This window comes from Geospiza fortis, unplaced genomic scaffold (assembly GCF_000277835.1).
Source record: "Geospiza fortis unplaced genomic scaffold, GeoFor_1.0 scaffold195, whole genome shotgun sequence".
NCBI lineage: Eukaryota > Metazoa > Chordata > Aves > Passeriformes > Thraupidae > Geospiza > Geospiza fortis.
Genome location: NW_005054324.1, coordinates 6122642 through 6133558, shown reverse-complemented (window position 1 = coordinate 6133558; position 10917 = coordinate 6122642).

Here is a 10917-nt window from a genome sequence, read left to right as displayed (position 1 = left end):
ACTTACACAGCGTGATCTCTGCAGGTTCTCTTCAGGGCAGACTGCATGGCCCATAGTTCCCCTTGTGAAATGGGGGAGAGGGGTGTGTTCCATTTTTAATAGAACTTCAGGGTTCAGGCAGTTAAGTTGAAAATAGTTCAGATTACTTTTTAATTAACTCCTTAATAAATAGTTTGCAGACTGTTTCCTTTAATTTGGGGGGGATTTCATGTGACTATTTTTGAATAAGCTCTAGTAGAAAATGATGGGATATAAAGTATCTCCCTATTGATTTGATCTTCTTCCTACTTTCCAAAGAAAATGCTAATGTACTAATTTAGTGTAACTTTATTTTCTGCATCATGACTGACAATTTTACCATCCCTGCCCACTGTCTATCCTGTTCAGCTCTCAGGGTTTCATATGTTCCAAGTTTGTATAAGGAACTTTGCCTCTTGTCTCTATCTGGAGAAACAAAATGGATTTGATGCATAACTTCAGCTTCTAGCCTTAGGCATGCTCTAGCAATAGGGGCTTGTGTCCAAATTAGTATTTCATAATACAAATTCAGAATAGTGAGAAATGATACAACCACTGATATTTACTAGTCAGAGGTAAGTAGTCCACCCAGGATACTCCTGGACATCTCCACATTACTACACCTAGGTTACAGAGCACCCAGCAAGAGCCCACTTGCTAAGCCATGCACAAGGGCAGACCATTTACACACACACGTGCAGTGCTTTAGCTTTACTAATGAGAGTATTTCCATTTCTTTAAGTGTGGCTGGCTGTGTAGAGCAATAAAATTAAGAAGGTGTGTTGGGTTATAGAAGCAAGGAGGTAACCATCAGAACCTGCAGGTTTGCCAAAAATAACAAAACACTGCATGAATTTAAAAAGTTTTGCCCAAGGCTTCACTCATAGGATTACAAGAAAAACCTGTTATATTGATAGATGAGAATCCAGCTCTTCATTACATGTGTTGCATGTAATCTCACCCTAATAGCTCTTAGGGGGAGCACCCCTTACAAAGCTCAATGTTTGTAGCCAGGAATGGAGGGACATGATTTGCAGCTACTGTGCAGCACTTAACCACACTACTCCCCCAAGTATATTTTCTTTCTGGATTTGGGTATCTTTCCAGATGTAAGACAGACATGAAATGCTACCTGTGTAGCATAAAGCCATAGAACAGATTTAGTGTGGAAGAGACCTCTGGAGATCACCTAGTCCATCTCCCTTGTTCTGAGCCTGTCCAAGAGGGTCTGGTTGCTCAGGGCCATGTACAGTTGGATTTTAGTAGCTCTGATATTGCTCATTGCTTTTAAGAATTTACTCTTTCTCACATACATTTGAGTTCCAATTTTTTTGAGAAATGCTGCAAGAATTTTTCCCTTCTCAGTTCTTTACTTCAGTCACTTAATCTCTGAGCTGAAACTAAGCCAAAATACTCTTGTGTAAGCAATAGTCAAAGGGGAAAAGATGATTATGAGTTCTTGAATAGTAAAACCAGATATTTTAACTCTTTCTCTATATTATTATTTAAAACTGCTGTATTATTAACTTGCCAAAGCACTGGTTTTATTAGGAGTTTTTGTCCAGTCTTGTTGGACATACCTTTTCTGGCATATAAAATGAGGAATGTCACCAGATGAAGTTCCTGGACACTAAGTCCTTCTGATGTCATGTTCAGTTTACACTGAAACATGTCTTGTGGGTAGGCCAATGCCTGAATTCATGTGCAGGCAGTATCTGCAAAAAGATGTGACAAAGGCTGCCTGACCCCCCACAACTCAAGATACAAGAAATAATTGACCTTACAAGGTAGGTAGATATTGGCAAGTATCTACGCATCTGCACATGTGGATGCCAAGCTTGAGACAAGTAAATTACCTTGGCACCATGCCTGCTGTCATGCCTGACAGGCTCCAGGCAGCAGCTCTCATGGTCATGCTATGCCTGACAGTCTTGTGGGAGTTGCAAGAAGCAAATCCACCCTCCTCCATGGCAATGCAGAACTGCTCCCAGGAGGACGCGTCCCTGTGGTGCATTGTGAGGCTTGGTTTTTTGTAGCAGGCTCAAGGGCAGAAGTTTGTTGGGCTGCCAAGGCATGTGGCTTTGCAGGGCCTGCACACCGGTTGTGTTTACTGGCAGCTGTGGTTTGGGACAGTGGATCAGAGGGACAGTTCATCGTGATGTGAATTCACTGAGTATGGAGACTGAACACAGAGCATACAATAAATCTGGCAAACAAGGCAAATGCTGCATTCTCATCCATCAGCACTTCAGGAACAGCTGAACAAGACACAGCCTGATAGGTGGGATGGTACTGCCTTGCTGACATGGGATGACCAGTAAAGGCTCCACAGTGTCTGGAGGATGGTGTGGCTGCAAGGGAGGTACTCCAGCCTTTCAGGGCCATGGAACATGACTGACAAAGTCCATTCAAGTACTGAAACAGGCTCTCAGCTATTGTACTTTGCAATCCAGTACATTTAGAAGATTCAGGGTGGGGCTGGCCTGTGCATGCGGAACACAAAAGCAAAATGGTACTGGCTTGAAAATCACCTGTATGTTAAGATTGTACATACAGCTATGACTTGGTTTTGTCACAGTCTGTAGCTGCAAAACTAGACATGTTATACTGATAGCTTACAGATTTTTAATGTTCTTCTGCCTTTTGGCATTTTTTTATTTGAGCACTCCTGGGATGAGGGCATTGTTAATCTTTATGGAGTATTTTGTGCTTAATTAATTGTAAGGACTTAGGTAGCTGAGGGCTTTTATTTTTCTTTACAGAGTAAGATATCAGTTAAAATGTAAATCTTTACAATTGCTTTCTTTGGGACATGGGGATCCCTATAATTGAGCTGTGTAGATTATTGATGTTTTCAAGTACATAAATAATAATGTGTTGGCACAGACGCTCTTTCTTAATTCCTTACAATTAAATGGACAATGCTAAGTGTTAAAAACAAGTAATGACTCGTATACATTTTGTCAGTTTATGCAGAGGGGGTTAAATAATGAACAAAAAATGATGAAAAATGGAGGAGCTTCACTTTCTCATCCCTTCTCATTTCCTTTCCATTTTACATCTTTACTTGAATATGTGATGTTGGGATGGCTAGAGGCTGCATGGATGAGACTTGTTTCTCCCCTTCATTTGCTTGAGCTGTCCTCCCTGGAATTGCCTTCATACTGCAGTAGCAAAAATGTAAGGGCCAGATTACCTCCCTGTTAAGCGTCTGCACAGGAATGCTTGCAGTGAAAAACATCTGCCTTTCTCTGGAATGAGGTAGAGAGTTCAGATCCCCACTGCAGGGAGAGGGAACTTGTGTACCCATAACCCTTTTTATGAGATCCTCATAACAGGAACACAGACCCACAAGAAAACTCTCATGACTCCACAAACCTGTGTTAAGTTCTCTTCTGTTGGTCCTGCTTTTCTCTCCTTCCTGGAACACAGCCTCTCTCTTTGCCTCTGCGGCAGAATGTTCCACAGCTCTCCTCCTAAGCCCACACAGGGTAGCAGCAGGATGCTCAGCCTTCTGGCAGCACAGCTCTTCATGCAGATCTGAGAGCTCCCTCCAGAAGCCACCACACTAGAATTCCTTAATAAACATGCAAGGGAAGGAATCCTTCCAGTAATACTTCTGTATGTCGAGATGTAGAGTTAAAACCTTCCTTCCTCTTAATATACCATTTATTTGAATGTCAAAGAACAGAAATAGCAGGGTAATAATTGATCATAACAGAACGCTCTGAGCAACTATAAAATTACATTAGCATTTTCCTTTATTTTTCATTGAAAATTCTGAAATCCAGTAGCAGAGGAGACAGTGTGATATCCTAGGGATTTTTCACTTATCCTTGGAAGTGAAAAATCTGAGCCTTCTTCAGCCTAAAGAATTTAAATATGTAGTTCTCAATAAAATGCCTTATCATGCTATGAAATAGGCTACAGCAATGTTCTCCATCTGCCTTGCTGAAGCAGAGCCAGAGTGCAGCACAGTGCAAGATTAATGGGACCAGGGAGCAGGGACAAGCTATAGGGGCCCTATGTGTTAAGCAAGATGAGAACTCCCAGCAGTTTATGAGTTCTGGAGAGTTTTGTTCCTTGGCTCCAAATGACATTTCTGTATTTTAGCTTGTGATGCTCAAACAAACAGGACTTAGAGCAGATATGAGAGCTCTTATCCCTTCACTTAAGGCTTAATAAAAAGAACCATCATAATCTCATCTACACTTCCTTCTTCGTTTGCATTACAAGTTTACTTCTACTTTAAACACTCCTTGCTACAGTGAACTGGAATTATGACTGCCTTCCATGTGATACATAATACCACCGTCTGGCAGAATGAAGCCTTTCCTTTGCAAGCTTCAGAGTGGAATTTGAAAGAATGTTGCTGATTGCAGTCTGTACTGAGAGCAAAGCGTTCAGTGTGTGCTTTGCTTTCTTTTGTCAGAATTTAAAATTTTGAAGCAAGAGACTAAAACAAGAAACAAGCTCTTCTCTGTCAGCAGAAAGATACAAGTATAAAGGCCACCCTTAAGTCAATATTGTCATGGTTTAACCCCAGGTGGCAGCTAATCTCCCCACAGCCACTCACCCACTCCCCCAGTGGAATGAGGGGGACAGTTGGAAGAGTCACAGTGACAAAACTCACAGGTCGAGATAAAGACAGTTTAAAAGTTAAAGCAAAAGCCATGCACACAAGGAAAGCAAGGAATTAATTCACCACTTCCGGTGGGCAGGCAGGTGTTCAGGCATCCCCAGGAGGGCAGGCCCTCATCATATATAGCAGTGCCTTAGGAAGAGAAACACACTCCATCACTCCAAGTGACCTCTCCTTCCTCCTCCTTCCCCCAGCTCTAAATACTGAGCATGATGCCCTGTGGTCTGCTATATCCTTTGGGTCAGTTTGGGTCAGCTGCCCCAGCTGTGTCCCCTCCCAACTCCATGTGCACCCCCAGCCTCCTTTCTGGTGGGGCAGTGTTAGAAGGGGAAAAGGCCTTGTCTCTGTAAGCACTGCTCAGCAACAGCTGAAATATCCCAATGTTGGCAACATTGTTTTCAGCACAGATCCAAATCAGAGAACCATACTAGCTACTGTGAAGATAGTTCACTCTATCTGTGCCAAAAACAGCACAAATACACAATATATTCATGTCTTTAGTCTCCTTTGATGTAATACAAATTGCCAAAATTAAATTCAAATAAATTTTTAAGATGCTGTTTTCTTGGGGGTTTTTTCCCCCTTGGTATTTATTAGTTTCTGTACTTTCAGTGGGGTCTGTCTGAATGTCTCTTCAATCTCCCATTGGTGATTCCATCTCCAGGTGACGTGCACTACCATGCCAACCTTTCTAACACTGTGCACATTTCTGGCCACGAGCAATCTGTATGCAGCTGCAGTCTCTGCTACTGAAGTGTTTCAGCCCTGTGTCTTCAGCTGCAGTATTGAGCCCACTCAAAACTTTGGGCTTGCACCACTGCAAACTATCTTAGTTCCACAATGATCAATGTTATAATGACACTAGGAAAAAAGCATTAAGCCAATGCTCAAAAAGCCCCACATCACAGGACAAAAAGTACTGCCCATTTAATCTTCTTCATTGTTGTGGATAATCAGAAAGTCTTGGGGAAATTAAATGGTTTTAGATTTTTGCATATAAAATAGCTTTTAAAATAATGATCATGGTATCGTATGTGTCTGACTGCTCCTTTAGACTGGAGACCTGATAATGTAACTAATACTAAAAATGTCTGTTGATTAGTTTACACACCTGTAAGAGACTGATACCACTTTAACTGGCTAATGAACAAATGTCTGATATGAGCAAGACTCACAACTGTATCACTACAAGACAACAATTCTGAGTTACAATTCTGTTGCCTGTTACTAGTACTGCTAATTCACAACTGCTATGCAAGCTCTATCATGCCACAATTCCCTTCCTTTTTCCACTTACTATTACAGCACAGGCCTTTCCCTTCTCACCCCACCCTTGCACACCAAGTTCTTTGGTCACAGACCTGACGAGAGTGCAGGAGGTTATTTTCTTAGGGGCATTGTCTGCCATGCTGGGGGACCTGAGTCACAGAATAGCTTTACCACTGGAGGTGTTCACACTTCTAGAACCAGAATATCTCATCCCTCTTTGTTCTCCACAGGGCTTTTTTTTTTCCTATTTAATTAATTCCTAGTGGTTATTTTCCTGAACCTACCTTGTCACCAACCCTGCACCTTTTTTTCTCTGCCTAGGGTCCTCCCAGACAAATAGGACCTATTTAATGACATGCTTCTGATTATTTTTTCCTTAGTGGTCCAAATTCTGCTATATCCAGTGGTGCTATAATTCTGCTATAAACAGTGGTGTTTCTAACACTGTTATCCAGGCACCTTTGATCCAATATGGTATTGCTTATACTGCTATGCTATCTAGATAGTCCCAAAACTCCCTTTAGACCCTCGTCAAGCTGGTTACATTTCCTCTATACCATATGCTCTTTGAACAGAAATATGTTATCTTACTTCAGCCTTGACTTCCCTACTAGCTATTTAAGCTAAGCAGTTGCTTGATTTATGCAGAGACAGCTTGCATACCAGAGCAACAGAATAACCCATTTTGTGCTTATACAAGCTCTGCCCTTGAGCAGCTTCAGTTACCCTCCAGGTTCCCATGGTGGCATTAGCTGGTTTTGAAGTTTGAGACTCATGTTGGAGTCTCTGGCTCACAGTAAGGATGTAAGGAATGTCCTTTGAGGAGCAGTTGAGTATTTCAGGTCTCAGTAGTTTGGAGAAAAGACTGAAAGGTGACCACATTGCTACAGAGGAGAGTACGTGGAGGAGGAGACTCTGATCCCTTCTCCATGGTATCTAGTGGTAAGGTCCCATGGGAATGGTTCAGAGCTGTCCCAGGGGAGGTTTTGACTGGACATTAGGAAGCATTTCTTTACTGAGAGGGTGAGAAAACACTGGAACAGGCTTCCTAGAGAGGTGATGGATGCCCCCAGCCTGTCAGTGTTTTACGGGTGTTTTGTCAATGCCTTTAACAATCTGCTTTAACTTTTGGTCAGCCCTAAAATTGTCAGGCAGCTGGACTAGATGTTCACTGAATCTGAAATGGTCTATTCTACTCTAAACCCCAGAAGAGACCCACTAGCAAGGAGATGTGCATTGCAGCAAAAAATACTTCACTGATGTCAGCAACCATATCACATCTTGTTGTTAAGAGTCACTTTCTTACCAGGGAACACAGAGCCTCCTGCTACTGCCAAAATGCCAGGCTGCATTACCAGTTGCTCCTTTTCACTATCATCTGGCATCTCACTTCACTTTGCCACCAAAACCATCACCTCTGAGCTAAGACCCAGTCACAGCTCCCTGCCATCTGCCAGTTGCCATTTCCAACCCTACACAGTCCTGTGTCACTGGGAGCATTCTGCAGAGGCAGGCTGCACTCACCAAAGCTGTGCCTGCTGCTCACACAGACAGCACCTGCACAGCAATGGCAGCACTGACTGCAGACCTGCACTGGTGACAGCATCCCTGCCAGCACGGGAGTAGCTGGGCTGTGCAGGGCCACACCACCCCCAGGGTGGGCTGATGGGGTAAAGACCACATGGATTTGAGTCACAGCCCTGCCTGAAGGTAAGAAAAGCTCCACAAGTGCTTCCTAGTCCTTCTGCTCCTTGACAGTGTTAACAGGGAAACTGCATCCTTTCTATAAATGCAGCGTGAGGAACTGCATGAAAGATTCATGGTAGCATGACCAATTTTAAAGCCTTCAGATTAAAAGACAGCAATTCTCAAGTTGCTGGGAACTGATAAGGACAAGGACAGCACACGGTCACCCTTGGGGAAATGACTAAGCTAAGACAAGCTGTAATATAAGAGACAGTCAGTGGGACTCCTATGTAAACTCTGGACACCTACAATGTGTAAATGATTCATCTCATTTGGAAGAGAACATCTACGTTTGGTCACATGAACTGCACTGTTACATTTAGCTATTTCTCCTCCTACATGGTTCAGGAATAGTGCTCTGCAATATCTCACTCAGGCACCTTCGTGTTTGGATAGATAAATCTCACATCACATCTAGAGGTAGTATCCCTCTGCTTAGAAGGTAAATTCTAGGTGCTACATGTGTCCCTCTCAGAATTTGAAATCAATCTCAGGCTTTCTCATTTGCTTTTGAATTTCTGAACCCTCAGAACTGCAGAAAATAAGACTTAAAAAAGACCCACACTTCACCTTCAATAATCAGTATTTTCTTTGTGATAAAAAGTGATTTATTCAAACTAAAAAAATAATACTTCTTTTTTGATCTTTTGTTAGAACTAATTAGAATTCCTTCACATGACTTTCCACTTTGATCTGTAAATCAATTTCTGACCCTACCAGCAACTTGTGAAATATTTATTAGCACAGGAATATTATCACAGCCTGATTATTGTGTAGATCACCCAGCAGCATATATGCCAGGATGTTATTACTGAGAAACTTGGCTGTGGTGTTTATCGGTAAATTGTGACAGTAATTTTCCATGTCCCACACTCTGCCTTGCCACAGGTTTTTGTTTACCCGTGTTCTGGTCTGACATACCATTCCATCTTGCCTCTCTCTTTGGCTTGCTGTACAGACATAATCTTGCAAAGCAGGATTACAAAATCGATATGATTAAATCAAATAATGGCATTATAATGAAGCAAGCTTCATAAGAGAAATTTTAATCACTCGTGGACGTCACATTTATGTTAAAAGCAGAGTGTCTGATTTATGGTTAGTCTTCTATGCCTTGGATATTAAATGTGGAACTATATATAATTTAAGGGGAAGATATAGTAGATGTCTACAGAAGTATATGCATCATGAAAAAGATGGGCAGGGATGGATCCAGATATGCTCCCATAGGGGCCTGTCTCATTTGATGATTTTATTACATTTGAAGCAAACGGAACAAGGTCGGTTGGATACAACAGGTTGTAGGCCTTTGGAATTCTTTAATAAAGAGGCTGTGGATGCCAGAAATTTACACAGTCCCAACAGGAGACCAGAAAAAATACACTGAGTTTTTTGGGGGGGTTATCAAACCATCACAAGCTGAGGAAATTCCCTCAACATTGTTGGAAGCTGGGACAGTTAGGGAAAGGCATCAACACAGGCTACCTCATTTTAACACTTCCTTAACTGACCAGTTGCAGCCACATTTGGAGATGTAGGGGACTGGATGGCTTCTCCTAAGTTTGTAAAGTTTGTAGATGTTTAGACCAAGGTTCCTCAGAAATGCTTACTAGAGCTGGCATTATTTCTTCATAGAAAAACATGAGCATCTAGAGTCAGCATCTAGATGAGTGCTAAGGGCTGAGGTAGGGGAAGATAGGAGAAATACCACAGGCAGTTTCTGAAAACAAAAAGGAAGCTGATTGTTTTGAATTAAGTAAGTGGATGGGTGAAAGAGGATTCAAAAAGAAGATGACAGTGAGAATTAGAAAAGTGGTCTTTCAGCTGCAGTCTCAAGGAGCAGGATGAGATTGTCAACAGCAGACAAATCACGGGGAGACAATTACAGTGTTGAAAGTCTGAGCAAAATTTTGCACATCAGCTGTGCTGCCTCAGGCTGTCAGTGCCATGCTCAGCATCATCCCTCTGGCAGCAGCAGTAACAAGTGCATAAGGTATTCTGGTTCTTTTTTGTTGGAATGGAAAGCTCTTTATTAGAGGCTGATAAAATACAAATCTAGTCCAAGTGCAGCTAGCGAAATTGATGGATCTATCCCTCATAACAGATAGCTAGGATTATTGAGCTTGAAGCCTGAGCCAGAAACTCTCCCCACTTTTCCTCAGCTGTGGGAACAAAACAGGCTGTACTCTGTTCCCAAGTTCACCACACCAGGATCCTCACTGCTCTGCCTCCTACCTTGCCCTGCCCAGGGTACAGCTGGTGACCAAGAACTCTCTGTACTACATCGCAAGTACCCACTGTACCTGGACAAGGGGGTGAGAAAAGGGGACCTCTCCTCCCTGCCTTCTGCCTATGAGGCAGATACTGCGTGTCAGTCCTTACAGAAAACCAACAGAGGCAGAGCCCATGGAGGATTAGAAGCAGGGAAAGTGAAATGAGTGATGGTTACAGGTTCAGGTTTAGGTTGTATTGCCTTCTGATCTTCAGTACTCTTCAGGAGCACGTGGCACCGACAGCTTTGTGTCTGCTGCCTGGGACCCTTGCTCAGTCACCATCAGGACATCCCTCTTGCCTTGCTCATTGACTCCCTGCCTGGGTGGAAGGACCCCTGCCAAGAAGTATTATTTAAAGCTTGCACCTAATATTTAAACTTGAATAATAAACACAACCATCGTACTGTTCACAGTGACCAGGGAAATGAAAATTTCAAGGCAAAGATAAAAATCCCTGCCTTACTCATGTGGGTTGCAGATGACAACTGTAAATCTTTGAGAGAAATATCAGCAATATTTATCTCTGGTTTTTATCTAAATATTGCTAAATATAAAATCCATAAACAAGAAGCAGGATCTGTGACCTGGAGCTTTTTACACCATTGCTGCAGGCTATGATGCAGCACATATGGCCTCCTTTGATACTGTGTGGTGTAGCTTTTTCCCAGAGTGTTAATACGTGCTCCGTTCCCAGCCTGTTCCACAAGACAGCAAGGTGTGGCCATCTGTGAATACACAGGTCTGGACAACATCAGAGGCTGTGGGTGAGAGCTGCCCTTTGCATGTTCGGCAAGTCCTCTGCTCCTAGGCTGTTTTACCAGGTGTGGCCGACTCCAGATGTGCTTTAAAAGGACAGCATCTGGAAGGGCTTTCTATTTGCAGCACTTAAATCCTGACGTGCCCTCAGATCCAAGACCTTCAGGGCCCGCTTGGGTGAGGGTTTCCCTTTCCCTTATCACTACCCTCTCT